The sequence below is a fragment of the Harpia harpyja genome, chromosome 1, assembly GCF_026419915.1.
Source record: "Harpia harpyja isolate bHarHar1 chromosome 1, bHarHar1 primary haplotype, whole genome shotgun sequence".
In the NCBI taxonomy this organism is placed as follows: Eukaryota; Metazoa; Chordata; class Aves; order Accipitriformes; family Accipitridae; genus Harpia; species Harpia harpyja.
The window spans coordinates 26,976,310-27,002,701 of NC_068940.1; the positions used below are offsets into that span (position 1 = coordinate 26,976,310).

At 41.3% G+C, this 26,392-nt stretch overlaps 1 protein-coding gene across 1 annotated transcript in view; it reads left to right on the forward strand.

Annotated features, from left to right (window-relative positions):
- DAP (death associated protein) overlaps nucleotides 1–26,392 on the forward strand; it is a 58,309-nt gene that overhangs the window by 6,964 nt on the left and 24,953 nt on the right. The window lies entirely within an intron of this gene.

Here is a 26,392-nt window from a genome sequence, read left to right on the forward strand (position 1 = left end):
TGGGTGATTCCTTCTACCCTTTGGCCCATACTCCTTTCTCCGTGAGGTATTTGACAATATGGTGCTTTTTAAAAGACAAGTAAAAATAAATGCTATGAATATTATCTGCTTTTATTTTAGGTGGGAATCTAGCAGTTTTAGCAGTGGAGGATACCAAGATAGACAGCAGTTACTTAGCAGTTTTAACTAGATTTATCAGATAACTGCTGTGTAGAAGTGAAAGCAGGGAGGTTCAGTGGACTGTTGCTGTAATTCTGTTCATACAAAAACCACCTGGTTTTGTGCTGCTTTCCTTGGCTAGCTGTTCTTCTTTGTAGCCAAGACTATATTTACCTGAAATCTTTATGTACTAGCTTACTGCATGGGTTTGTCCTTGCTATTTGCTCATGGCAAAAAGAAAAAACAACAGAGCACCATTCTTGTGCTTTGGTAAGCAGACTGACTCACATGATGTTTATTTTACATTTAAAACAATGGTAATAAATAAGTATTGTGAAAATGTCTGTATAAACAAGAACAAACGTGTTTACTAAATCACAACTTGAATAGGAAACATGTTTATGAGAAGGGAAAAGTAATTTTAATTAATATATTCAAATCAGAGGCAGGAAAATAAAACTTTATGCCATTTCTTCATTAACCACGTTGGTCATCTTGTATTTCTGTTCAGTGGCACATGAGTTGGAACAGAGTCTGTACTGCAGTCCAGTTTTGTCCAAAGGAAGGAATCATATCCTGTGGTTAATTTAAACTTTGCTTGGGGATACGTCCTTTTATTTAAGGCGTGTTTGTGGTGGGTTGATCCTGGTTGGATGCCAGGTGCCCACCAAGCTGCTGTATCACTCCCCTCCTCAGCTGGGCTTTGGGGGCTGGAAAATAAGATGGAAAAAACTGGAGGGTCAAGATAAAGGCAGTTTAATAAAGCAAAAGCAAAGGCCGTGCATGGAAGCAAAGGAAAACAATAGATTTATTCTCCACTTCACATCAGCAGGTGATGTCCAGCCACTTTCCGGGAAGCAGGGCTTCAGTACACATAGCAGTTGCTCCGGAAGAAAAACGTCATAATAACGAATGCCTCCCCTCCTCCTCCTTTCTCTTAGCTTTTATTGCTGAGCAGATGTCATACGGTATGGAATACCCCTTTGGTCGGTTTGGGTCAGCTGTCCTGGCTGTGTCCCCTCCCGAGATCCTGCCCACCCCCAGCCTACTGGTGAGGGGAGAATGTCGGAGAGACAGCCTTGACGCTGTGCGAGCACTGCTCAGCGGCAGCCGAAATGCCGGTGTGTTATCAACACCTTTCTAGCTACCAATACACAACACAACACTATGAGGGCTGCTATGGGGAAAATTAACTCCATCTCAGCCAGACCCAGTACAGTGTTATATACCTGCTTATTCTTATATTTCCTTGCCATACCAACCTCCTGGTGAGGGAATCTCATTAGTATCCAAGTGAGAAGACTTCTTAGGCCTGTTCACAGATCTCTGTTACAATATAGCTATCTGCTTTATTCCTTTCTTCAAACAAGATTATAATTTTCCCCTTTCACTCAAATAGTGTAGGGAAAAGTTAAAATTTAACCTTGATATTTGTGGCTGTGTCTGCTTTAGCAGGTGCTGTGGCACAATAGAAGCAGGTCTGCAGGGGGAAACAGTCAGTGCTGAGGCCTTCATGTTCATGCTGCGTGTGTTTTGGAGACTACTTAGTCTGGTCTCCTGGACTGAAAGACCAAGCCCAGCTGGCATGTGTTAGGTGTCTCCTTGGACTGCGTGTTCCAGTTTAGCGTCATCTGCAGGGAGTCCAGGTCAGGTGCCCTGACACCAATCCACAATGCAAAACAAAGCCTGGCCAACAGAACGATTTGGAGGGGGAGTGCGCTTCTGATCTTAAGATGCTAATAAATATGCACTGTATATTAATATTGTAAAGCAGGTCCGTGGGCGATTTTTATGCTTTAAAGGCAGAGGAGAAAGTTTAATGAGCTCTGGAGTTACCTTACTAACTAGGGAATAGTTAGCTGTTGCACCTCATAAAATCCATTCCCTCGGCCACCTCATCAGCTTATTGTCAAAATGTGCACTTAGAATGTGCTCTTTGCTTTAGTTTTCTTGTAGAGGATACATTATCGGTCTGTATTAGGCACTTGTGCATACAGTTATTCTTGAGCCTGTGTATTAACACAAAAAGCATCGGTCTGAACTTTTCTTTCTTTGATTTAATCCTCTTGAGAAGGATAGTGGCAGGAGGGACAGAAGGAGCAAGCATAGTTAGATGGAACCAGCATGAATTATAAAACAAAACTGTTAAGTTGCTTTACAAGTCTGAGAGAAGTTGTTTCCTGGTAGAACTGGGGAACCTTTGTGTCTGCGAGGGGAAGGGTTTAATGTGCCTGTTGAAGGCCCCTGTGAGAATACTTGTACAGCTCCGATGGCGATACAAGCTGTAGTGCAAGCAAGAAGTTATTTAGCCATAGACAGAATAAGCAAACTCCACAGGCCATAGTACATAAAGTTGTTGTTTGTCAAAATTAAATTATGTTTGCAGCATGTCAGCTGCTTTTTTGTTGGAAGGTGCAGTCCCCTGGAGTCTCTGTGTCAGCTCCTGGTGATTCACAGTGCCCTTCTAGAACACTTGGATTTCTGTTGCCTGCAGACAGAGGTTTATCAGGAGATGGGGATGGGTTTATCAGGAGGAGAAGAGGCCTCCAGCATTCTGTTCTGCTTTCTCTGGCACCAATATATATGTACTTTTTGGTCTTTGCTAGCTGATATTTTATGTCCCTTTGCTAAGCAGATGCAGAGACATCTGGTTTTTTAACTTTCTACTCTCATGTTTTCAGTCCTTGCCATTTTAAGGTAGTATCATTGATATGATGCAATCTCTACTCCCTATTGCATTCAAAGTCAAAAGAAGCAAACAGCCCTTCACGCAATTCATATCAGGTGATAGGAGCAGCTGACAGTGATGTGAGAGAAAATAATAAAACAGAGGAGAGTAATTTGTGTGTGTGTGTGTCAAGAGGGAGGCTAGGATGATTGAGTGATTATTTTAATCTCATTGTCCTCTTAGTTGAGGACACATTAGTGGAATTGGCAGTAAATCGAGGCAGAAGATTTCAAGCTCTCCCAGGGTTCCGTGGGAGCTCCGAGAGCACATGTCCTCACCACGATGACACAGATCTGAGCAGCTGCTCAGCAAGAAAGCTTTCAGCTAGAGTTCATGGTAGTATTTGTGGCTTCGGAGACAGCTGGCATTGGTTTTGCAGCATGCGTGCAGAAAAAGACATTGGGTCAGTGTTTCTAGTCTTAATGTAAACAAAGCTGATAGAGGTAAACACCCCTGAAGTAGCTAACTGTGCTGTGATAAAGGTGACTTTAAAGTTACATTCACCAGGTATATCTTCTTTGACATTTCTTTTTCTCATTTGGTTAGCAACTTGCAATCCAGTTACTGTAATTTACTCTGCAAAGTATTTTATTCAGTTCTGTTTCCTAAAATAAATTTGTTATGACAACCTACCATTTTGTGAAATGGTAGCCTGACTTGTCATAATAGTGATTTGTGATCCCTTAAAACAATATGTGGTAAGATGATTTTATACAAATTTAAACTTTTCCTACAAGGCAGTTCTCAGCCTTGAGCAGTATGGAAATAATTTTATATGTCTGGTATAAGTACAGTTTTACTTAAAGAGGAATGGTTGGAGGTGATTATATGGAGGAGACTCAGTGAAAGAAGGGAGGGCTTGCATCATTTGGGTTAGGTGAACTAAAAAACTGTGTGTGGCATCCAAAGCCAGTGGCACCACTGTGGTCAAGACATCAGCGGTAAACTTGGGTGTGAGGTGGGGTCCTCGGCCCACATGTTCTTCAAGACAAGAGTGATTTTGATCAGCCTGGTTGGAGATAGGATACTGGCTGGATGAACTTCTGGTCTGATCTCTTACTGATTTTCTTATGTTTCTGTAATTGCTTAAGACTTGTGTTGATCTGTTTTTTGGATATGGTTGCAGTTTTGGTTGATTGACAGTCATTCCGATTGCTGCTGGAAGGTTTTTTTTGTGATGGTAGATGAAGGTGAAACATATAATTGGAAGTAGGGTTATGAATAGAAACATCATTTTTCAGGACTGTGTGTTGTCATAGAAGGTATCTGGAATAAGTAGGCTGCTCATAGTCCTGGGCTTTATTAGAAGCCCACTAATGCATGTTTAACTGAGATTTGCAATATCATGCATGGTCCTGTACCAGCATCTGACTCTAGCCATAATAAATACTCCTGAAAGACAGATAATTTGAAGTGAGAACTGCTTGTTCAGTTTCGCACGAGAGCTTCATTAATTGTCACTCTGGGACCTCAAGAAGAAGAAACTATAATTATATATCAGCATCTGGATTTAAAAAAAGAATATTTAAAGCAAATATCTGGCTCATTTTGTCTTTTAACAAACAGGGTAAACTGCAACAGCTTTTATGTCTAAAGACTCTTCTCTTTTGTTATATTTCTGAAACAAAGTGGGTAATTACAGTGATTTAATTACTGACTATAAATACAGTAGAGTGGTTTCTCAGTACGCATATGTAAAAGGTCTGTGTTTTCTATCTTAAACTTACCTGGAGCTTGTGAATCCAGCATTATGTCTGGCTTTCCCATTAGCTCTAGAAAGAATAAATCATACAGCCTGGATTTTAATTCAGTTTAGGATGTGCATATTGGCCTTAGCTGTATTCATTGGGCAAAAGAAAAAAAAAAAAATTAAGAGGGCAATTTAGAATGTGGCGATTCAAAAGCAAAATCATGCTAATGAGCATATGGGTGTCCGTATGTCAAAGAGCCTGTCTTGGTACTTACTCAGTTACATGGTGAGAGAGGAGTTGTCGAAGGCTCCTGTTATCCTTCAGGTGTATCTGTGTTACTTGTTAAGTCTGAATATGCTAGTTAAACTGCACCTGCTTTTTTTCTTTTAGAAGTATGGTGGAAATCTCAAAAACTTAGGCTGCAGGTATATACTTTCATTCAAGAGTAAATTTGTTTTTCCTTTCCCTCACTTTGCTCTGTTGCAACTGACAAGAAATAAGCCACAGGCATTATTTCCATTTTTCAATTGCCACTGAAGATTCTGCTGTCATTGAAATATATTTAATTTTTGCCTTGTAATGACCCTTGTTGTCCAAACTTCTGACAGAATTTAAAAAATAGAAAGTAGATTATACAACTAAGCCATTAGAGCAGGTTTGCATGTTTGTTTACACCGCAAATATGGAAACACTTGTAACTATTTCTACTCTTTGTATTTCACCCTGTTTTTCTGGTTATTTAGCTGGGGCAGAAACTGTAGAGTCAAAGTCCTGACCCTTTAACTTGGGAATAGCTGCCCTTCGGCACAGCTAAGACCTGGGAAATGACGTCCAGTGTTCGGTTGGCTTGCACACAAGTCCTGTAGTTTCTGTCATGGATGAAGATGTTTCAGTCCAGTTAGTTCTAATGTTGTCTGTTGTAGAGTCAACAGGTGTTTGTCAAAGGGAAATCTTGGGAGTTCTAAGCAAAAAAAAAAAAAAAAAAAGTAAGATACTTTACAGCTTGTTAAACACGGAAATCAAACCCCCATGAACAGGTAGCTTTGTACTTCCATACATATTCAGAGTGAATAGCCCATTAGTGTTTCTCCTGTGTAGTTCACCAAGATAAACACATCTTTACCTGTGTTCATGCATCTATAAAACCAAAATACTGGGAAAGCAAGCAGGCATTGACTTGGCATGGTGAATATTTAAGGTTAAAAGAAAGAGACAGGTCAGGACAGATAGGCTGCTACATCTTCTGCTTAAGTTTTTGAAGAGGAAATGTGCAACTTTGGTGGGTAGAGGACTGACTGAGTCTCCCTTTCTGGCAGCAGGGCCACTTACGTGTTGGCTTAAAAGCTCTCTTGGGCTATTGTGACAGCGGAGACAGGTCTGAAGGAGTGAACTGATACCACGTACAAGCATCTGTCATCAACGTCCAGATCCTTTGCTTTGACAGAATTCACGTTTCTTCCACCAGTTCTCTAACCACCTCTTTTTTTTCCCCTCTTTTGGGGGCCTGATTCTGTTACCTCTGTGAGCTGAGGTGCCTTTACACAAAGATTATGTTCACAGACTGTATATTGCCATTTTATGCTAGACCATATAAAAGCTGAAGCTTGATTAAATATAATGGATATGACTTTTGAGGGCTTTTATTCATGTCTTTGGCCTTTGGGCTCTCATTACTCAGAGGTGGAGGCAGTTGGCCTTAGAGGGTGAAATGTCTGGGGGAAATGCAATGAAGAAGCAACCTGGCTGTGAACACCATGCTTGCAGTTTCTGGGAAAGATGAAAACGTTGGGCGTTATCCCATTGTCATACCAGAGTTTGGTGTGACTGTAACTTTTTCTTTACTTAATGAAATATTCCAAAGGCAAAAAGGAAGTTCTGCTGGCAAAAGAGCTGTAAAAAATTTGCAACTGTATTTTTGTAATATTAAGCAGAATACAGAACATAGCGCAATGAGGGAAATAGCTTCCTACCTTTTCCAAAACATCTTTATTTTCCCAACAAATTCGATGGATAGTGCCTTTTTTTTTTTTCTTCCTCTTTCTTATCTTTATTATTTTGGACTTAAATTCACTTCACAGTTAAGGGAATAGCTTCTTAATAGTGTCATGCTCTTCTCCTTTTCATAAGTGATATTGCCTTCAATGCATTTTCCCACCTCATTATTCATCTTCATGTCTTAATCTTTTGCATAGAGTTTTTATGACTAGCAGATGCTCAAGTCTACTAAAGTTTATATATGCATAATTTGTTTAATTATAAAACCCAAAACCAATATTAGCAATTTTCATGTGATTTTCAGGACAATACCTTCTGCAGATGACCGGTTACTTGGAGAAGTAGCAAAGTAATTGCTATGACCTGTGTTGAACCTTATCAAATGCATATACGGTTATAGATTTAACTATAAGTACAGAGAATAGAATATGTAATACTGATTTTTAAATGCAGAACTACTGTAAAGCAAGAAGAGAGGCTGCGAATATCTCCATTTAAGAAGTGACAATATCTGTGAATGTAGGGAATGGAGAAAAAGCTAGACAAGATTATGAATGAAGCATTCTCATACAGGAAGATGTGAGTCTTCTGAAAGACTGTTTCATGCTTCCCGTATTTCTTGATGATTGAAGCAGTAAGTTGATAAATCCATCAGTGTAAGTGCTAGTTATGACATTATAGGGATAGCTCTTTTCATATTCCTGAAGTACTTCGTGCATGTGTGAAAGAACTAAAAATGATCTGATATTTCCCCCCCTCAAAGTGAACAGAAGATATGCCATCCAGCTCAGCGAGAGCCGGGTTTGGTCCCAAAGAAACATATGCTGTCTTATGAAATTAGCTGGAAAGCTGAGTTGAATTGTCAGCCAAGCTGGTGTAAGAAAAAGATTTTAAAAGAATGAAAGTCTATAATTTGTATTCTGTGTGATGAGGAAAGTGAGAAAAGCTTACTCATATGCGAGAGAAAAATGGATGGGAAGTAGTATCTTGTGAGTGGCACAGCTTAGTTAGCACAGCATTCCACGTCTGTACGGAAAAGTAAAATATCTTAAGCTAATAGCTTGAGTGGTGCCATTTTGCTTTGTGCTTTTCTCTTGGTATCCTTCTGAAGTATTGGAATGCATGGGATGAAGGTCACCATGCCAGTTTAAAGGCACAGACAGTATTGAAACAGATATTACATAGGCATTATAAAACACAAAAATTTCCAAACCCCAAAGTATAATCAGATCCTTTTCATTATGCCAGCTAAGCCCAAATCTCTGTTATTTAAGTGTTTGGCAACACTGAGAGCATTTCTAAAGCTAAAGGTATTAATTTCTACTAGAAAAAGGTGCCAGAGGACCAGATGCTACTCGTTTATTTAGAATAAAAAACCTATGTTTGAAGTGAAGTCACCATGAGCTGAAAATGAGTAGGAGGTGTGTGAGATTGACACCATGTGTGCCAAGGAGGGGGATCTAGTTTTTCAAGTAGCACCTTCCTCTCCCTTAAGTTTCTTCTGCCTCAGCTGCATCAGGCACCGAACTTTGAAGCAATTTAATATTAAAGTAAACTTAGAATTATCATTTGTTAACTGTCACTGGGCCAAACAGGAGGGAATTCCACTTGGCTGCTCCCAGGACACTGGTACTAGAAGCAGGAGGTACACAAGAGTTAATTAAAGACGATGCTGAAAACATTGTTGTATTATCATCAGAGTCTTATTTAGTGTGCCGTAGCAGTTGATAGAGCTGTTCATTGCAGCACATTACTTGATGGGAAAGTGTTCGCTGCAATAGGCTTGCTGCCTTCTGATTTTATTGTAACATTTCAATGATTGCATCTTGGTCACAGGTATCCTGTTAAATAAATGGCAATTAGTAAAAAACACTTCAGCAACATTCACACAAATCTTAGTTCTGATGAGTTTCAGTTTCTCTGGGACTCATTCCTTAGAATATATATAACATGGTGAGCCTGGGGCTGTTAATGCGTTCAAAGAGGAGTTGGTTTTGTTGCTGTGGGGTACAACCAAAGTGGTTCATTCTTTTCCCTAATGATCTTGAAATCTAACTTTTTTTTTTTTTTTTGTACAGATTGTTAGAGCCATAATTAAATGCTAGGCTAGCTCAATTATGGAGAGACCTATGGCATGCTTCGTCTAACACCCCAGACTGCAGTACCGAATCAGGCAGTCCTAGAGTCCCAGTGGTGTCTTTTGCAGCAGGTGGACTCTGCCTTCCCCGAGTCTCGAGGCTTTCGTTCAGACTGAGTTCCTGGTGCTTGCCTTGGGATCCTGTCCAGGCTGGGGGGGAGGTAGCATTAAGATTGTGAATGATGATACGCTGAGGGTATGACTGGGTTCGGTGTCTTCAAATTATAAATTTCTGTATTGGTTTTGTGTGGCAAGGTTTTGGTAGCGGGTGGGGTTACAGGGGTGGCTTCTGTAAGAAGCTGCTGGAAGCTTCCCCTGTGTTCGACAGAGCCCATACCAGCCGGCTCTAAGACAGACCCGCCGCCGGCCAAGGCCGAGCCAATCAGCGATAGTGGTAACGCCTCTGTGATAACATTTTTAAGAAGGAAAAAAGTTGGGACGGCGGTATTTCAGCAGCCGGAGAGAGGAGTGAGAACATGTAAGAGAAACAACCCTGCGGACACCAAGGTCAGTGAAGAAGGAGGGGGAGGAGATGCTCCAGGCGCCAGAGCAGAGATTCCCCTGCAGCCCGTGGTGAAGACCATGGTGAGGCAGGCTGTCCCCCTGCAGTCCATGGAGGTCCACGGTGGAGCAGATCTCCACCTGCAGCCCGTGGAGGACCCCACGCCGGAGCAGGTGGGTTCCCGAAGGAGGCTGTGACCCCGTGGGAACCCCGCGCTGGAGCAGGCTCCTGGCAGGACCTGCGGATCTGTGGAGAGAGGAGCCCACAGAGCAGATTTTCTGGCAGGACTTGTGACCCCGTGGGGGGCCCACGCTGGAGCAGTCTGTGCCTGAAGGACTGCACACCGTGGAAAGGACCCATGCTGGAGCAGTTCGTGAAGAACTGCAGCCCGTGGGAAGGACCCACGTTGGAGAAGTTCGTGGAGGACTGTCTCCCGTGGGTGGGACCCCACGCTGGAGCAGGGGAAGAGTGTGATGAGTCCTCCCCCTGAGGAGGATGAAGCGGCAGAAAATAACGTGTGATGAACTGACCGTAAACCCCATCCCCGTCCCCCTGTGCCGCTGGGGGGGTGGTAGAGAATCCGGGAGTGAAGTTGTGCCCAGGAAGAAGGGAGGGGTGGAGGGAAGGTGTTCTGAGATTTGGTTTTATTTCTCATTACCCTACTCCGGTTGATTTGTAATAAATCGAGTTAATTTTTCCCCAAACTGAGTCTGTTTTGCCCGTGACAGTAATTGGTGAGTGATCTCTCCTATTCTTATCTCGACCCACAAGCTCTTTGTTATATTTTCTCGCCCCTGTCCAGCTGAGAAGGAGGGGGAGTGATAGAACAGCTCTGGTGGGCACCTGGCATCCAGCCAGGGTTAACCCATCACAATTTCACTCTGGAAAAATGACAGAGGACTCTATTTAAGACAGATGCTTGCTTTTTTTTTTTTTTTTTGGTACTTTGCAGTGCTGAACGTTTGTCACTGCTTCCCAAAGCCTACTCTAAACCCTTCTTTTTGATTAAAAAAAAAAAAAAAAAAAAAGCAGAGCTCTAGGTATTACAATGGAAGAGCTAGGCTATTTTTTGCTAGAACAGCTTAAGTTGTAGTGTTTCTTTTGAGAGTATTTGGAACTACTGAAAGTCTTCAAAATAATTCAGTAAGCAAAATTTCATTACTGTGTGTGCATATCCTTGTACACCTTAAACATTGATACTGAGCTTGATTGTCCTCCAGTCCTGATAGCCAATCTCCTGAGACTGTAACCTCATATTAGCGTTTAGAACCTGCATTGATAAACTGTGTTTACTGTTTGGTGGTTATTAGGATGATCAAGAGTACTCTGCATTGCTTTACTTATGAAAGCTGCCATCGCTAGATAATTTTTTTTTTTTTTAAATCTTTTATTCTTGCATGCAACATATTAGCATATTTGCTAATAAGCAACATGTTATTATTGCTAATAAGCAACTTATTTGCATGCAATGTATTAGACTTTTGACTTCGTGGGGCACTAATGAATTAACTGACCAGTTAATGCACAACCCCATTTGGCTTGTTTGTTAAAATGTTGCTTTTGTATTGCAGGTGGTAGAATGAAATTTCAGTAACTGAACTGGGTATTTTTACACTTCTGTGATTCTTCTTTTATTTCTGGGATCAGGCTAACTTGTGATTGTAGAGGAAAAGTGTATGTAGCTATGTGTATGCTGTTTTATATCAACAGTGACACTAATAACATTACCACATATTCTTCCACATAAGGCTATTTAGAAAGCTTTTGACTAAATGAAATTTAGCATTCTTATTTACTGCTTTGAAAACTGCTGTAGAATTAATTTCCTGTTTCCAGACATTACACAGTTCTGTTTCTGCTGGTGTGTTTGAAAGATTTTATTCTTGTTCCAGTTTACAATGGGAAAAAAAATGCCAGAACCTCAAAAGCGTCTAAGGAGTGGAGCTTCACGTTCTGCTGTTTTCTCTAAACATAGGCCTTCTGGCTGATAACACCGGCTGTTCTGGTTCCTTCCCTGTATCGGGATGGTTTGGATGACCTCTAGGTGGCTTTGAAGCTAATACTACATTTTTCCTTCATAGCTTGTAAGCAAGTACAATTACAGAAAACTGGCAGTTCTGCTGATAATGTATTCTTTATTCCTGCTGCTGCCCTTTGGAGGGATCTCCCTTTATGACACCTTGTTTCCCAGTCTTCATGTTCTTATTTCATGCTGTGTCTTACCCTTGGAATTATTTCTGTATTAGTTAGTGATTGCCAGTTGTCCTCTTGCTGTTGTATTTTCCTCAAATTACTTCTTTTTTTTTTTTTCTGAAAAGAGCTCTAATGTTGAGAGACCTCTGTGTACATGTTCCTCCTCCTATGCAGAGCTGACTAACAACTTGGCTGGTCTGATGATCAGGACTTGGCGCTCTTATATTTTCTGTGTCAGACTGAGAAATAAATAAAAATGGTGGTTAGGAGCTGCCTAGTTCTAATAGAAGTAGATCTGTAATAGTCATATCTGTTTTAAAGCAGTGATATGTCATTTTTCTGTTTGGCTGTTCCAGTTTCTGATCCTCAAGATTGTCTCCTGCTGTATCCCATGGTAACTCAGTTTAATGAGGGGTCTTGCTGGAATGTTTTTTAAAATCTGTGCATACAAAATAGGCTAGAAGATTGGGGTTTTTTTTATTGCTTTGATGATTCTTTCAGGTTTTAATGCCTTTTACTGAGAAGAGGAAATTCACCAAGTTAATGTACACTGTTTTCCCCTGCCAATAGGAGGAGGAAAGGGAAGATAACTGCTCACAGTTAATGCACCAGATTTTGTCTTCCTGTCTGGCACTTTTTTAAAATTTATGTAGGGTTATTAGCTAATGGCTTTTTAAGATGCTGTATAGTTCATACTTGTCCCTGCCTGTTGTCATGTCTTCTAGAACAATAAAGAACATTAATACAATGAAGGAAAGGGGGAGTCATAACCTCATTATAACCTCTTCCTTCCTCTTCTGTTTTAAAGAACATGAATGGCTATGCAGGGCCAGCACGGAGCTCGCTCTGTTCTTGCCTGCCTGTGCAGCACTCCTCAGCAGATGGTACTTCGGGACAGTGTACAAGAAGGGCCGGTGTAGAATGAGCCCGATGAACAAACGCAGCATCTAGCAATCCAAATTACTGCTTAGAAACTTGCTAATCATATTAAATTACTGCCATTGGACCTAGTTCCTATTTCTGAAGCCCTCTTTTGAGCATACATACATTTCTTACCTTGATAATTGTCTTCCTGTGGAGGTAGCACCACAGTCTAAGTAGTGTATGCTGCAGAAAGTGTTTTCTTTTTACTTGTCTGGTAACTTTTTCCTGTGCTCTCCAAGTCTTACATACTAAGAAATAGTGAATAACTGTATTTGTTTTACCTTCTCCTCTCTACTGTTTATTTTTCCTCGAGTTCTCTTTTATCTTTTTGTTTGTTTTTGTGGTGGGATAATTAGAATTGCAGTGTGGCAGGTAAAAGCATACTGCAGACTTACACACTGGCATAGTTCGATTTTTCTATTTCTTTTCCTTCTCTTAATTGTTCTTATGTTCCAGTTGTCTTTTTAACTGCCTTTAGGGTATTAAGCTGCTGATTTCAAAAATCTTTTCACGGTGATTCCGACATTTGTTTTTCAGTTTAATAACTGTTCTAGAGCCCATCATTATATACATACAGTTAGGATTGTTTTTCCCAGTGTGTATATTCTGCATTTATCAAGGTGCCATCTTTCACTTTATTGTTCCATCGTTCGTCTGAGATCCCTTGTAACTGTATACATTATGGGGTTTTTTTGTTCTGAATAATTCACTAACATTAGCATATATTGTCATCTCGCTATTTAGATCTCTTTTCAAGATTCTTGCAGGAACTCACCGTTAACCTCCATCATAATGATATTTGATTTATTGCTATGCTTTATTTCCAGTTTCTGATCCTCGAGAGTGTCTTCTGCCATATCCCATGGTAACTCAGTTTATTTAATGAGGAGCCTTGTTTGCATTTTTTTTTAATTCTGCGCATACCAAATAGCCTGAAGGTTTCTTCTTGACTTGATCATTTGTTCAGATTTTAATACCAGTCGCATCAAAAATTTAGCCAACATATATAACCTCTATTTTGGGGTAACTTTACCTTGAAAACCCACGCATTTTCTTTCTAGAAAATGCTGAGCCCAAGTTTTCTAACACTATTACACTCACTAGGTGGCATGCAAAAATATGCAAACAAAGGAATTAAGTAATAGATCATATGTTGAATCTAATTCAGCATTCACATTGCTGAAACAAATTAACTCTTTATTTGCTTGTTTTTAATATTTCCTTTTCTAAGTTATTTCTTTGTATGTATTTAAGGGAGAACCTTGGCAAGTAAATAGCTTCTGTGAGATAAGTGGCATTCATTTGTTTTTGTTTGAACTTAATTATGTTACTACACGATGTGGTGAAAAAGAAGATGATCAAATGGGACAAAGTGTCTGTACAAAGAACTTTGTATCAGAAGTCATCTCAGATTTTCACAGCCTTTATGCTGATGTGTGCGAACATTGGAGTTATTGAATCTTCACGGTTTATGTTTAGCGTGCCATAATTTCCACGAGTGTTTACTGCCGTGAGATTCCATAGCCCATCTCACCTTTCAGTAGAGAACGCAGTGTTGGGCCAAGCTTCTGGGGAAATATTCATGTGTTAGGATTTGAATGAATAAACAAAAGCTAAATTCATGGAAATGGTAGACATATGACTTCATATATGCAAACAGTGAAAGCATTGATTGTTGTCAGTGACCTTAACAAGGAAGTAAACAGTGAAATCTTCAAGTCTGCAGGTGATACAGAGCTGTTTTGCTTAGTTAAATGCCCTACCAATGGTGAGGAACTCCAGAAGGACATCACTAAACTCTGCAAGTAGTTTTGGATTACAAAAGCCACTGGAAAATTCACAGAAGATCGTTTGTTGAGGGCTACTAAATACAAGGACACAGCCTCTGGCTTGGGAAGTTCCTGGGCAGCAGATTTCTGGAGAGTGCTCTCAGGAGCACTCTTCTGCATGCTCCATCTCCTTCCCCATGTGTTCACTGCTGGGCGCTGAGAGTCAGCAAGGTGAATATGTGGTCTAACGCTGTACAGCTAATTGTAGACTGGCTTGAAGTTAAGATCAGTTGCCATTTCAGGGGAGACATATGCGTGTTGGGAGGAAATGGTGATCTCATGAAAGATTGATGTATTGAACCTGAGTAAGACAAGTACTCGGGAATTTGGCTTCTCAGTGGCCGTGGTAGCATTAGTTGATTATGGAGGCAATCCAGTAGTGCTGCTGCAGTAGTTTGCAGAACATTTGTGATTGATTTTTAGGGACTTGAAAATTTGGAAGCCTGCATCAGAGCACCTTCTAGGAAGTCATTTTAAAACTGAATCCTAAATTATTCTAGCAAATTGCTGCTTTTCTTAACCCTGTTGTAAGCAGCATGAGTAGGCTAGACTCTCAGCTGATGTCGACAGGCCTGCCGCCGTAGCCTTAGTTGAGGATCTGGTCTCTGTATCCTATGCCTTTTTAGTCTGTAGCATATCTGTAGGCTCTCTAGCAAATTCAGGGAACACCTCAAAAGCAGTGTTATTCTCTGGATTCACTGCTGTTGCACATGATATTATTAATACCTTTAATCTTGCAAGATTCCCTAGGCAAAAGGGCTAGAGAAAATGTAAATCTAATTGCTCAGACATAACCCTGATACAGTTTACAGTACCTCAGGAAATCTTGTCTAGCTAGATTCTGAGAATTAGTCTGGGGGTGGTAGAATTCAAGACATACATATAAGTTTGTTTGGTTTGGTTTGTTTTTTAAGATTTGATTGCCAAGGAATACTTCCAGGAGTTCAGTTTTGGCATAGCAGTGTATGAGTTAGCACCTTAACTCTCCTAGGCTTTGCTTAGATTTGTATCCATTATCTGTAATATGTGGCATAAATTAGATATGATTAATTGTTTCCTGGTTTCTTCAGGCTATAGTCATGGGCATATAGACTGAGCTTTTCTAGCAGATACAGGAAAAGAATGAAAAACAAAGAGAGGAGAAGAGCCTTGATTTGTACATTTTTCAGTTTGATTTCCTCTTTCTTAAGATGAAAGGAGATAAGAGTTGCAGTGTTAGTTGATGATTCATGGTCTGCCAAAATCAGTTAGACTAAAAAGGGGGGAAAACCCCCCACCTAAAAAATATGTTTTAGCTTTCAAAATATGGAAAAGGAAGGAAATGTAAGAGTTGTCTGAAAAAAAGAATTTTACCACAAACCTGGCAGAGATTTTGTGGAGAAATGTCTGTGTTTTTCCAGTTGAAAATTGAGAAAACAACCTGGTAAATATAGATGAAAAATTTAAGTGCCACATGTTAGTCTAAGCAGCATAGTCTCCGCAAATAAATTCTAGTGAGACTAGTCAGTCTTTGGATAGATGTCAAGACATGAATGGTATTGATCTAAAAGTTTAATTCGGTTCTGTACATCCGTCACTTACTTTCACTTCACTAAAGTAAACTGTTGGAAGAGGTGAAATATGGCTGTATGGGAAGAAGCCTGAAAAATCTTTATGCAGAGTAGAGTTGCTTTAATTCAGTGTGTAGTACTTGATGTTCGTGACTTTTCGTACTCAATAATGAGCTTCTCTTCAGCCCCCTGCACTCCTGGTGTGATAATTTTCATTTAGGATGCAAGTCTGTGGTCCATCTGCTGCTAGGCTTCTTGAAATAATTTGGAAGTGATGTTTTGGAGACAATGTCCTGGAAGAGTTCACATTTGGTACAAGTAGTATTGGCAGCATAAATATTGACTTCCGTGGTAGCGCTCGTCAGCTGGTAATTACAAACAATCCTGAAACAATCAGAAGTGATGTCTGTCACGTGCCCACGCAGTAGTTGGGACCAGAGGCGCTTCTTCAACGGTGTTAAAAAGTAAATCTCTTTAAGCTAGAGCAATAGCAGCATTTCCTGAGGCAAGAAGAGTCTTGTGAAAACATGTGGCCTCTTGTGTCCTTGTGTTTAGTAGCCCTCAACAAACTATTTTCCATGAATTTTCCAGGGGCTTTTGTAGTCCAGAACTTCTTTTTGCAGAGTTTAGTGATGTCCTTCTGGAGTTCCTCACCATTGGTAGGGCATTTAACTGAGGGGGCGTCAGCAAGGCTGGTGAGTGCTGTGGACTGGTGTTTGGGCTGTGGGTGGTACTGCGTTCTGGGAACACAATCACGACCACCCGGCTCAAAGTTCAAACCCGACCTGAAGCTGATCTCAGGAAGGACCTGGCTGCTCACTTCAGTCCTCACACCACCACGGTTCGGAGCTCTGCCCTGTAAGGATGCGCAATAAGAGAGAACCTCCATTATTTTGGTTTTCCTAATCTTCCCCAGTCTTAACCAAGGGAGGAGTTGATGGCTAGGGGAGGGAGAGGCAAAACTGGTGGCTACTATTGCAACATAAAGGTAAGCCTGACAAGAGCAGTGAGCCTTATTTCTGTTAATCCATGTGGGAGTTCGCTTTTTGTTTGTCGTGGTTTAACCCTGGCCAGCAACTAAACACCACGCAGCCGCTCACTCACTCCCCCCCACCCAGTGGGATGGGGGAGAAAAATCAGGAAAAGAAGCAAAACCTGTGGGTTGAGATAAGAACAGTTTAATAGAACAGAAGAAACTAGTAATGATAATGATAACACTAATAAAATGACAACAGCAATAATGAAAGGATTGGAATGTACAAATGATGTGCAGTGCAATTGCTCACCACCCGCCGACCGACACCAGTCCCCCCGAGCGGTGATTCCCCTGCCCCCACTTCCCCGTTCCTATACTGGATGGGACGTCACATGGTATGGAATACACCGTTGGCCAGTTTGGGTCAGGTGCCCTGGCTGTGTCCTGTGCCAACTTCTTGTGCCCCTCCAGCTTTCTCGCTGGCTGGGCATGAGAAGCTGAAAAATCCTTGACATTAGTCTAAACACTACTGAGCAACAACTGAAAACATCAGTGTTATCAACATTCTTCGCATACTGAACTCAAAACATAGCACTGTACCAGCTACTAGGAAGACAGTTAACTCTATCCCAGCTGAAACCAGGACATTGTTACATGACACTGGGTAGGTTTTCAGGTGGGAAAATTACTCTTGATTATTCTCTTAAATCAAAGCCTCTTAAGGAGGATAGCATGTTGTCAAAAGCAAGAGATCTTTTGGACTGGGCATAAACTGGAAACCAGCTATGGTAATAAAAGCCTTTGCAGGGAATCCAACAACTTCTTTAGTCGAAAAATACTCGTAGCACTAGCGGTATCTAGTGAAAGATACTGCAAGTGGAGTAGCAGTTATGGCAGGAGCGGCTGCTGGAGAAAACACGCAGCCCCACAGCACCCCGGCAGGGATGGCTGGTCCCCGGGGCGGCTGCCGTCGCCGAAGCAGGCAAGGCAGCGAGACAGGGCTAGAGCCTGGGGAGAGGGGTCATTGAGCTGGGACGGCGGGCGGCAAGGCTGGGCACAGGTACACCAGTGATAAAATGACATGAAAGAGTAGTTTAAGAAAGCGAAAGTCAAGCTATTCTTGCCTACTAGTGTACCTTACTTAGCACTTCAGCGAAACAGAGGTTGGTCAAAGGAACTGGTGTCTTGTACCGGTGTTTTCAAAATGCATTTGAAACAGGCAAGGAGAAGTAAGTCCTTTTAGGGAACCTGATCACCACATTATCTGGTAAATAAACTACTTAATGTAGCAGTTACAGAGAAGATGGAAGTGGACTTTTCCCCGAAGTCCACAATGAAAGGGTAAAAGTCAACAGCTGCAAATGGCAGCAAGGGAAATTATGACTTGACACAAGGAGGAAAAAACCCACCATATTGATGATGATGGTCACCCACTGAAAAAGGTGCCCGGAGAGTTTTGGAATCCTCATCCTTGGAGGTACTCAAAAGTTGACAGGTCAAGGGACAGCAAGGTTGCCCCACTTTGAGCAGGAGGTTGGACTGATCACTTACAAAGTCCTTCCAATTAAGATTATTCCGTAGTACTATGAAATAAGAAGGATCTAATAGAATTATCAGTAAATCATGTAGAGAGGTGGTGTGGGATGCTTCTATTTACCCTCTTCCATAACACAAGACTGGAACATCCAGTGAAAATAGAAGGTAATAAAAGGAAATACTTATCATGTGGCCTTTCTCAGTTGAGCTACAGAGATATCACTGAAGTTTTGTTGGTAGATCTTCCAGCAAACTGACTGGTCCGTGTGTATGTGGAGATGGTTTTTTTTATGATTGAATAACACAGCAGCGTGAGAAACTGATGAAGAAACCTTCATTTGCACTGTAGTCTCTGCCTCGCCTCACACGCTGAAACACTTCTGAGCGGCTGGCAGTCTGGTTACTGTCTGAAATATTCATGTGGTACCTTGCCATCTAGATTCCCATCTCTGGCATGGCAGTGAGGAGAGAAGGAAAGGTGGAGGTAGAGACAGTGTGCTGTCAGTGGAGTCAGACAACTGGTAAAACAGTTAAATCTCTCTCCTGTAGCGGTAGCTCTGCCTCTGTTGCAAGCTTCACCCTGGAGCCCTGGCTGTGGGCTAACACGGTTTTGTGCTGGTTAGCAGATCAAATGACTGAAGACCAGGCTGCAGCCAGAATGTGCATTAACCTCCTTCTCCCACTTCCACCAGCTAGGAGGAATTTGTGGCCTGAGGTTATTGACAGACAGAGTTTGAGCTCTGTGTTTACTTTCCGGGCCAGCCAGGAACCAGCTTGTAGTGCTTTTGGACTTCCAGACTATACTGCTAACTCCAACTTGAGATACCTTCTTGAGGAGAAAAGAATTAAGAGCCTTGTGGGGGGACAAAGCTGACACTCCGATCATGTTTCTGTAGAGGTGAATAATTCTGTTTATACGAGCCCTATTGTGAGTTAGAAACTACAACTGTGTTAATTTATGATCTCGTCATAGTAAACAAAAGCAGCATAAATGTTTACTTCTATAAGCAGCCTCTGAAAAAAATGGGTTGTGAAATACTGTTGGACTGTGTTCCCACCTCTCCGTGATCATCCAAGAGGAATTGCAGGCAATTGTTCTTTTGCCCCAGGGGCGGGTTTAGATTTTATCCACGGGTATCTGCAGTGTCTCCTGCTCTGGGTAATACGTGAACAAATTCTTCAGGGACTCGGGCATGTTTTAAGGACAGCAGGCTGGCCTCGACTCAGCGCAGGTGAGATGAGGTATTGTTGAGGAGCCCTGCAAGGCAGTTGGGTTGCTGTTACACTCTTAGGGTAAGCAGAGGTTTGGAGGTGCTGGCTTTGAACGATTCTTTTCCTGTGTCCAGCTCTGGGGTCCTCAGCACGGGAGAGACATGGACCTGTTGGATCGGGTCCAGAGGAGGGCCACCAAGATGATCAGGGGGCTGGAGCACCTCTCCTATGAGGAAAGGCTGAAAGAGTTGGGGTTGTTCAGCCTGGAGAAGAGAAGGCTCCAGGGAGACCTTATAGCAGCCTGCCAGTGCTTAAAGGGGGCTTGTAAGAAAGATGGGGACAGACATTTTAATAGGGCCTGTAGTGACAGGACAAGGGGCATGGTTTTAAACTGAAAGAGGGCAGCTTTAGATTAGATACAAGGAAGAATTTTTTTTACAATGAGGGTGGTGAGGCACTGGAACAGGTTGCGTAGAGAAGCTGTGGATGCCTCATCGTTGGAAGTGTTCAAAATCAGGTTGGACGGGGCTCTGAGCGACCTCATCAAAGCAACCTTAAAGATGTCCCTGCCCGTGGTGGGGGAGGTTGGCCTACATAAGCTTTAAAGGTCCCTTCCAACCCAAACCATTCTGTGATTCTATGTCTACAGGTAATACTTTACTGATGTTGTTTTCTATTTTGTGGGGTGAAATTTCAGACCATTGGATAGCTTATAACTGTGTTTTTAAAAGTCCAACCAAAGAAAGAATGTTTAGCTGAAGCACATTTGACCTAAAAACTTGATGTCATTGCAAACAAGAGCTTTGGAGGGTTTAAAAAGAAAAACTCACAGTAGCCATGTTAATAGACTCATTTATGTATAAACTATCTTCCTCAAAAAATGCCAGCCTCCCTGTGATACAGCAGGAAGAAATTTCCTTATAATCAGATTCTTGTGTGGTTTGCTTACTGTTGTGTATCTGACACCCCTTCCTAAGGCAAGATGAGCCTGTGAATGGGAAGGAACACTGGCTGATGCTGAATTAAAAATACCAAGTCTTCAAGGCTAATTTTGCTGGCATTTCTTTCAGTGTTTCTTTTTGCTTGGGTATGGGAAGATAGCTGTCCTTCGGTGTCCTTGGTTTCTGGTAGCTAAGCATCGAGCATCTTTACCGTGTTACTTGGGTTATTGTTACTCAATCCTGGAGCCACTTTGTAGACCTCAGTTGCAAAAGGGTAAGGGCACGGATAGATGAATAATCTGTCTAAGAATTAACTGTCAGTTCCTCAGAGGATGTTGTCATCCTCAATTAACAGGCTAACATAAGAGAAGTTCTCTCTCCCATTCTGTTTTTATACAGTATTAGCAGTTACGCTAGTGAATGACAGGAACACCTAAGTCCAGATTTCATGTCTGCTTTTTTAGGGACGGGAGAAAATCTTTGTTTTGTGTACCACCTGAGGGTAAGTTAGAGGTTTGCTGTGTTCACAGTAAGAATTTGTGGAATGACAGGAAGAGCAGTACCACCTAGCAAAAGCTGTATGCTTGATGGAGTAGGTATTTTGAAAGAGAAAAGGTATGTGTTTTAGTTAAATTAACACATGTTCTTTCACCAAGGGACTGCCTGTCAGTTTTAATTCAAAATGAAACTAATTGTTATTCTGACAGCTTGATGTGCTGGGAAATGCGATAAATACGTTGGTACCAAAATTGGTTTCAGCTCTATCACTTAACTGTTGTTTGACTTACTGCGAAAGGAAGAGCTGCAACATGCATGTTTTTAGGAACAACTGCCTATAAATTTTGCTTATGTAGAAATAATGCAAGTTTTTGTGTTCTTTTCAGCAAATGCTTTAAAAAACTGTTGTACTCCTGTTTCATAATCTTTGCTAATTAACATAGGCATAAAAATATTGCTAGTTCTGGTGACATGTTAGTATGTTTATCCTGATGGTTTTGGTCCTGTTAATATTTTCTTCCCTACTCTAGTGTATCTGGGACAGAGAGCAATCCAAATTCCCTAAACTATCAAGATGTAGAACTAAAGCATTAATTTGCATTTTTGGTCATAAGAGATTTCATTAGAATCACTTGAACTTTAAAGAACTAATTGCAAGCTTATGTTACAGTTGGTATTAAAAGGACAGAAAGGTCACTTTCTCTGATCAAAGCAAAGACTGAAAAGAACTGCTTGGCAACTGGCATAAATAAACTTGGAACCAATTGTATGAATCATCAAAGTTTTATTGTTATCGCTTCAAACTAGTGTAATTAGACATTACCTTTTAGGCAGTCACAGAATGCAGTCGGTTCTTTCCAGAATTAAGCTTGCCAAACACTGCTGTGAGACTGGCTTTGAAATAGAAAAGACAATGGTTTCTCAGGAAGGTAAGACTTCAGGCACCAATCTGGATTAAGTGCTGTCTTTGTAGGCAGCTGTCTTTACTGCTGCCACCAGTTTCTTATCTTTGCTTTGTTCTAGCAGTTGTTTAGATTTTCTGAAGCGACATAACATTTATCAGCTCTTGCCTTGTGACAGTGGCCAAAACTGCACAACAGTACCAGAAAGATTTTTAGCAGAACTTTCAAGTTAAGTTGACACTTAAATACATGTTGGCATTTTTTTTCTTTCCTGAAGAATTGCTTTTTTCTCTCTCTTTTTGCAATCTGCTGTCAGCTCCGGAGGGGTACTGGTTAGCGGCAGCAGGGCAGCTTCCTGAAGTTCCTTTTTGATCCTGCAACAAGAAGTAAATCAGCAAAGGATCCTGACTGTAGAAATATCCAGGGACTAAAGTCTCCAAGCAGTAATTTATCAGAGCTAGATAATAAGGGGAAGAATTAAAGATCCTGAGGGGATGAATATCTTTCTAGGACAAAGAAGGGAGGTTCAGGGAGTAGGAGGCGGCTCTTGGAAGAAAAGATTGTAATTGTCTGAAAAGATAATGGGAAGGTGGAGTTATCTAAGTATGAGAGAGACACCTGGACTGTACTGGGTAGGGCAGAAAACTGAGTGAGAGGCCTGCTGAAATTAATAGGGAGATAGGTAGAAAGGGGGAGAGGAAGGAGGAGATCAAAATCAAGATTCAAAGTGGAACGGCAGAAGGGATTAAACTTCAGAAACAGAATGGAGTGCAGAAAAGCATATTTGCTTCTAATTCTGCTGCTCCTTTGTGGCCAGGAACTAAACACAAGATATTAGCAGAGTGTCCTTACCTCATGCAGTGCTGGCCAGTGCAGAGGATGACAGCTCATTACTACTGTCACTTACCTTTCTGGCTTAAGTAACTAATATTCTCAGTGAATATAACAATCTACAAATCTTCATCAGTGTGATGGTCAGTATGATGCTGTGTGATGAAATCTGTTTTCCCACTTTGCCTTCTAAAAGCAAACTTGCAGAAGATTTCATCCCATGCAGGCTTACCATCCAAAGAGCTATGTGCAACCACGCACCCCTTGTGAAGGTGATCTTCAGAAGAACAAAAAAAGCTATCTTCCTTTTCCTTACCCTGGTGCAAGAAAGATTTCAAATAGCCTGAGTAATATTACTAGATTCAACTAAGCTTAAAAAAAATCTACTTAACGTTCATTGAGCTTTGGTTTGGTGCTTCTAATAGCAGCAGGAGCTGTGGAAAACCTGTCTGTTCTTTCAGACACGTTTGTGAATTTAATAACAACTGTTTCAGACCTAACTCTCTCTTAATTGTTAGACCATCACACTTAAATGATACCAGTCAGAAGCTTCATATGTGCAAAAGTTGTCTTAAAGTAACAGTAAGACTTCAAACAAACAAAACACCCACAAAAAAATCCAAACCTAAGAATTAGGGTTAAAACTGTTCCCATCTATATATTCAGTGACAGACTTCAGCTGCATGATCAGCTCTCCAAGTTTTCTTCGGAACTTGCTTTATTTCACAGAATTTATGCCATTAAGCAGCTACCCACTCAACCTTTTATAATCCCTATTGAATTTCCTGTGGCTCTAGTTCCTATTTATTACACTTTAAAAATCTTTTTTCACAGCAGTCTCTGAATAATTTCCTTATGGGCTTTTTCATGGTGCTTATAAGTGGTGCTTCCAGCATCAGTTTATTTTTAAAACATTCTTAAGGTATGAAGAGGCTGAGTTTAATGTTAAAGTGCAGACAGTGCAATTAATTGACTGGCCAGCTTCACCCTAAGACCCAGTCATATTAGAATACTGAGCGTGCATGTAACTTTTTGTATCTTCCAACCATAGCTCCTCTTGCCTTTATTTGCGTTGGCCACCCTTTCTTTCAATCGAGGATGTCAAGTTGGACGCCATAAAAAAAAAAAAAAAGTATAGTCTGTGAAAAGTTTGGTTGTGTGATTGGCTACATATAGCTTTGGCACCTTCTCTGGGACATCACTGGACTCAGTTAGCCCTAGATGTTTTCTCTCTTGAGCATTCCCTAGCTTATTTGCTAAACCCTTTCCAACTGTTACAGCAAGGGGATCTCCTTCTGCATAATCCTCATTCATCACCAGAGGTCTGTTCTGTTTGCTGAAGCAAGACAGGGTTATATGAGGGTAAAGTATAAAAGAAATGTGTTGAGCATTCAATGGAGTTTGTGAATTCTGTTTATTAGTAGACAAACTGAGTAGAATTACCTAAATTCCATTAAGTGACATCCAGTTCATACACACCTTCATCCCACTCTTCTCTCAGTTTCACAGCCTCTTTGATTTTAAAAAATGTCCATACCATTAGCAGAATTTTGTTTTCTACCTGGATGCAAGCTAGATGGGAGTGTAAGTTAATTTTGGAGATGATTTCCAATGTATGCTGACAGCAAAGGCAATGGCGAGACTTTAGAAATCTCTCAACTGATTGCCAGGCTGGATGGGAATAGACAAAGACATAGAGCAGTTGTTGAGATGAATAGCAGGGAAACAATCACTGTATCCTTTCTTTAGTCATTAGCACTTTTGCTAAAGGTTTGCTATTGGTCACTGTTAGAAACAAATTGCCAGGTGCAGATTGCTTGGTTTAAAGTAGTATACTTCCAAGCTTCTTATAAACCACAGCATCTTGTGAACACAGTCCGGGCTCTGGATCATAGGATAGTTCAGGTTGGAGAGGACCTCAAGAGATCTCCAGTCTAGGCTCATAGCAGGGTTAACTATGAAGTCAGACCGGAATGAATACTCAAGGCTTTATTCAGCCAGGTCTTGAAAACCTTCAAAGATAGAGGCTACACAATCCCTATGAGCAACCTGTTCTACTACTCGACTGTCCTCATGGTAAGTTTCTCCTTACAGCCAATCTGAACCTCCCTTTTTTCAGCTTTACCCTCCTCGTCTCTCATCCTGCAACCACGCACCACTGTTTAGAGCCTGGCTCTGTCTTCTTGATAACCTCCTTATAGGCATTGGCAGGCTGCTGTTAGATTTCCCCAAAGCCTTCGTTCCTGCAGGCTGAACAAACCCAGTTCCCTGAGCCTTTCCTCACAGGGTAAGTGGTCCAACACCCTGAGCATCCTGCTGGCCCTCACTGAGCTCACTCCGCTTTATTGATGTCTTATGTTGGGGATCCAGAACTGGACGCAGTAATCCAGCTGTGGTCTAGTGAGTGCTTAGCAGAGGGGGATAATCTCCAGCACAAAATACTGCCGGCTTTAAATGCTGCCAGGGAAGACTGCTGGCTCATGTTCAGCTTGCTGTTCACCAGGGCTCCAGGAGAGAAATGAGGTGTATTGTTGTAAAACTTAGTCTGATCTCTTCTTCAGCCTCATCATCTATAGCCTGTGTTTTATCACTCAGCACTCTGTGTTAGGTTTCTCTCTGCTTTAGCTTCAGGTGTCTTTACCTATCTTTCACAAATCCCAATCTTTTGTCTTTTTTGTCTTCATCTGTTCCTGCCTCGCCTGTGAAGCTCGTATTTTCTGCACTCAGATCTCCTGGGATTTTCCTCTGTAACAGTGTAAAATAGGGACAACACATAGAAGCAATGATGATAAAGCATAGCTGGCATTTTATGTGTTGTTTTTTGGGATATTGCTGTCTGCCAAAATTGTAGGACAGTCCCATTTGGCCCATGAAGCTTTGAGGAATCTTGTACAGGGTGAACGGTATTTGCTCTGCCTTAGCACGTGTGTAGCAAATACGTGCAAGCAGAAATGCTTTATCTACAAGCACAGATGGTGTATCTCATTAGACCTTCTAACATAGCTGGAAATTTAGACGAGCTTTTGGTCTTGTGGACCTTTATGTATTTGAAATATTCAGACTTCTGTTACACACCTGAAGATGCCTACACATCTTGCCTTGCCCGTGTCCTTAGGCCAGCATGGGAACAATGCTGTCACCTCGAGACCTCACAGTTTTTTGCCACACACAAAATGCCAGAGGGAACGTTCTTGACAAAGAAGTGGCAGTTGAGACTCTCCCATAAGCTGTGGCAATGCTACTGCTTCTTGAAGTTGCTTCTACTCTCAGTATGGCAGAAGAACTTACCTTCCTTTGAAGCTAGTTATTCAAACCACTGGGCTACATCCCTGTTTTCCAGAGGATCATCACTTTTTGTGGTAGAGATTTCTTTGACCTGCAGAGGGTAGGCAACCTTGTTGCTGTGGAGGAAGTCAAGTCCTGCTGGGAACTGCCTCGGTTCTGCTGTCAGTCATGCATGAATATTTCAAGAAGTGTCAGGATGAATTTTTAAAAAGTTAAGAGGTAATATGCTCTGACTTCTGTATAGCTAGAGGTGTTCCAGTGAGTAATGTCATTTAAGTCCCACCCCGTGACTTCTGTTGTACATCTCTTCAAAGTCTTTATCTTTTTTGCATTTATCTTCCCTTAGCTGATGAACTCCAAGAACCAGTTGATCCCAGAAAACAAATCCTAGCTAATCAGTCCCCTGATCTTAAGGTACCTGGGAGAAAGAGAGGTAATTTTTCTTGGGTTTTTTGGAATTCAGATGATTGTAATATAGAACATGAGATTATCATCTGTCTGTT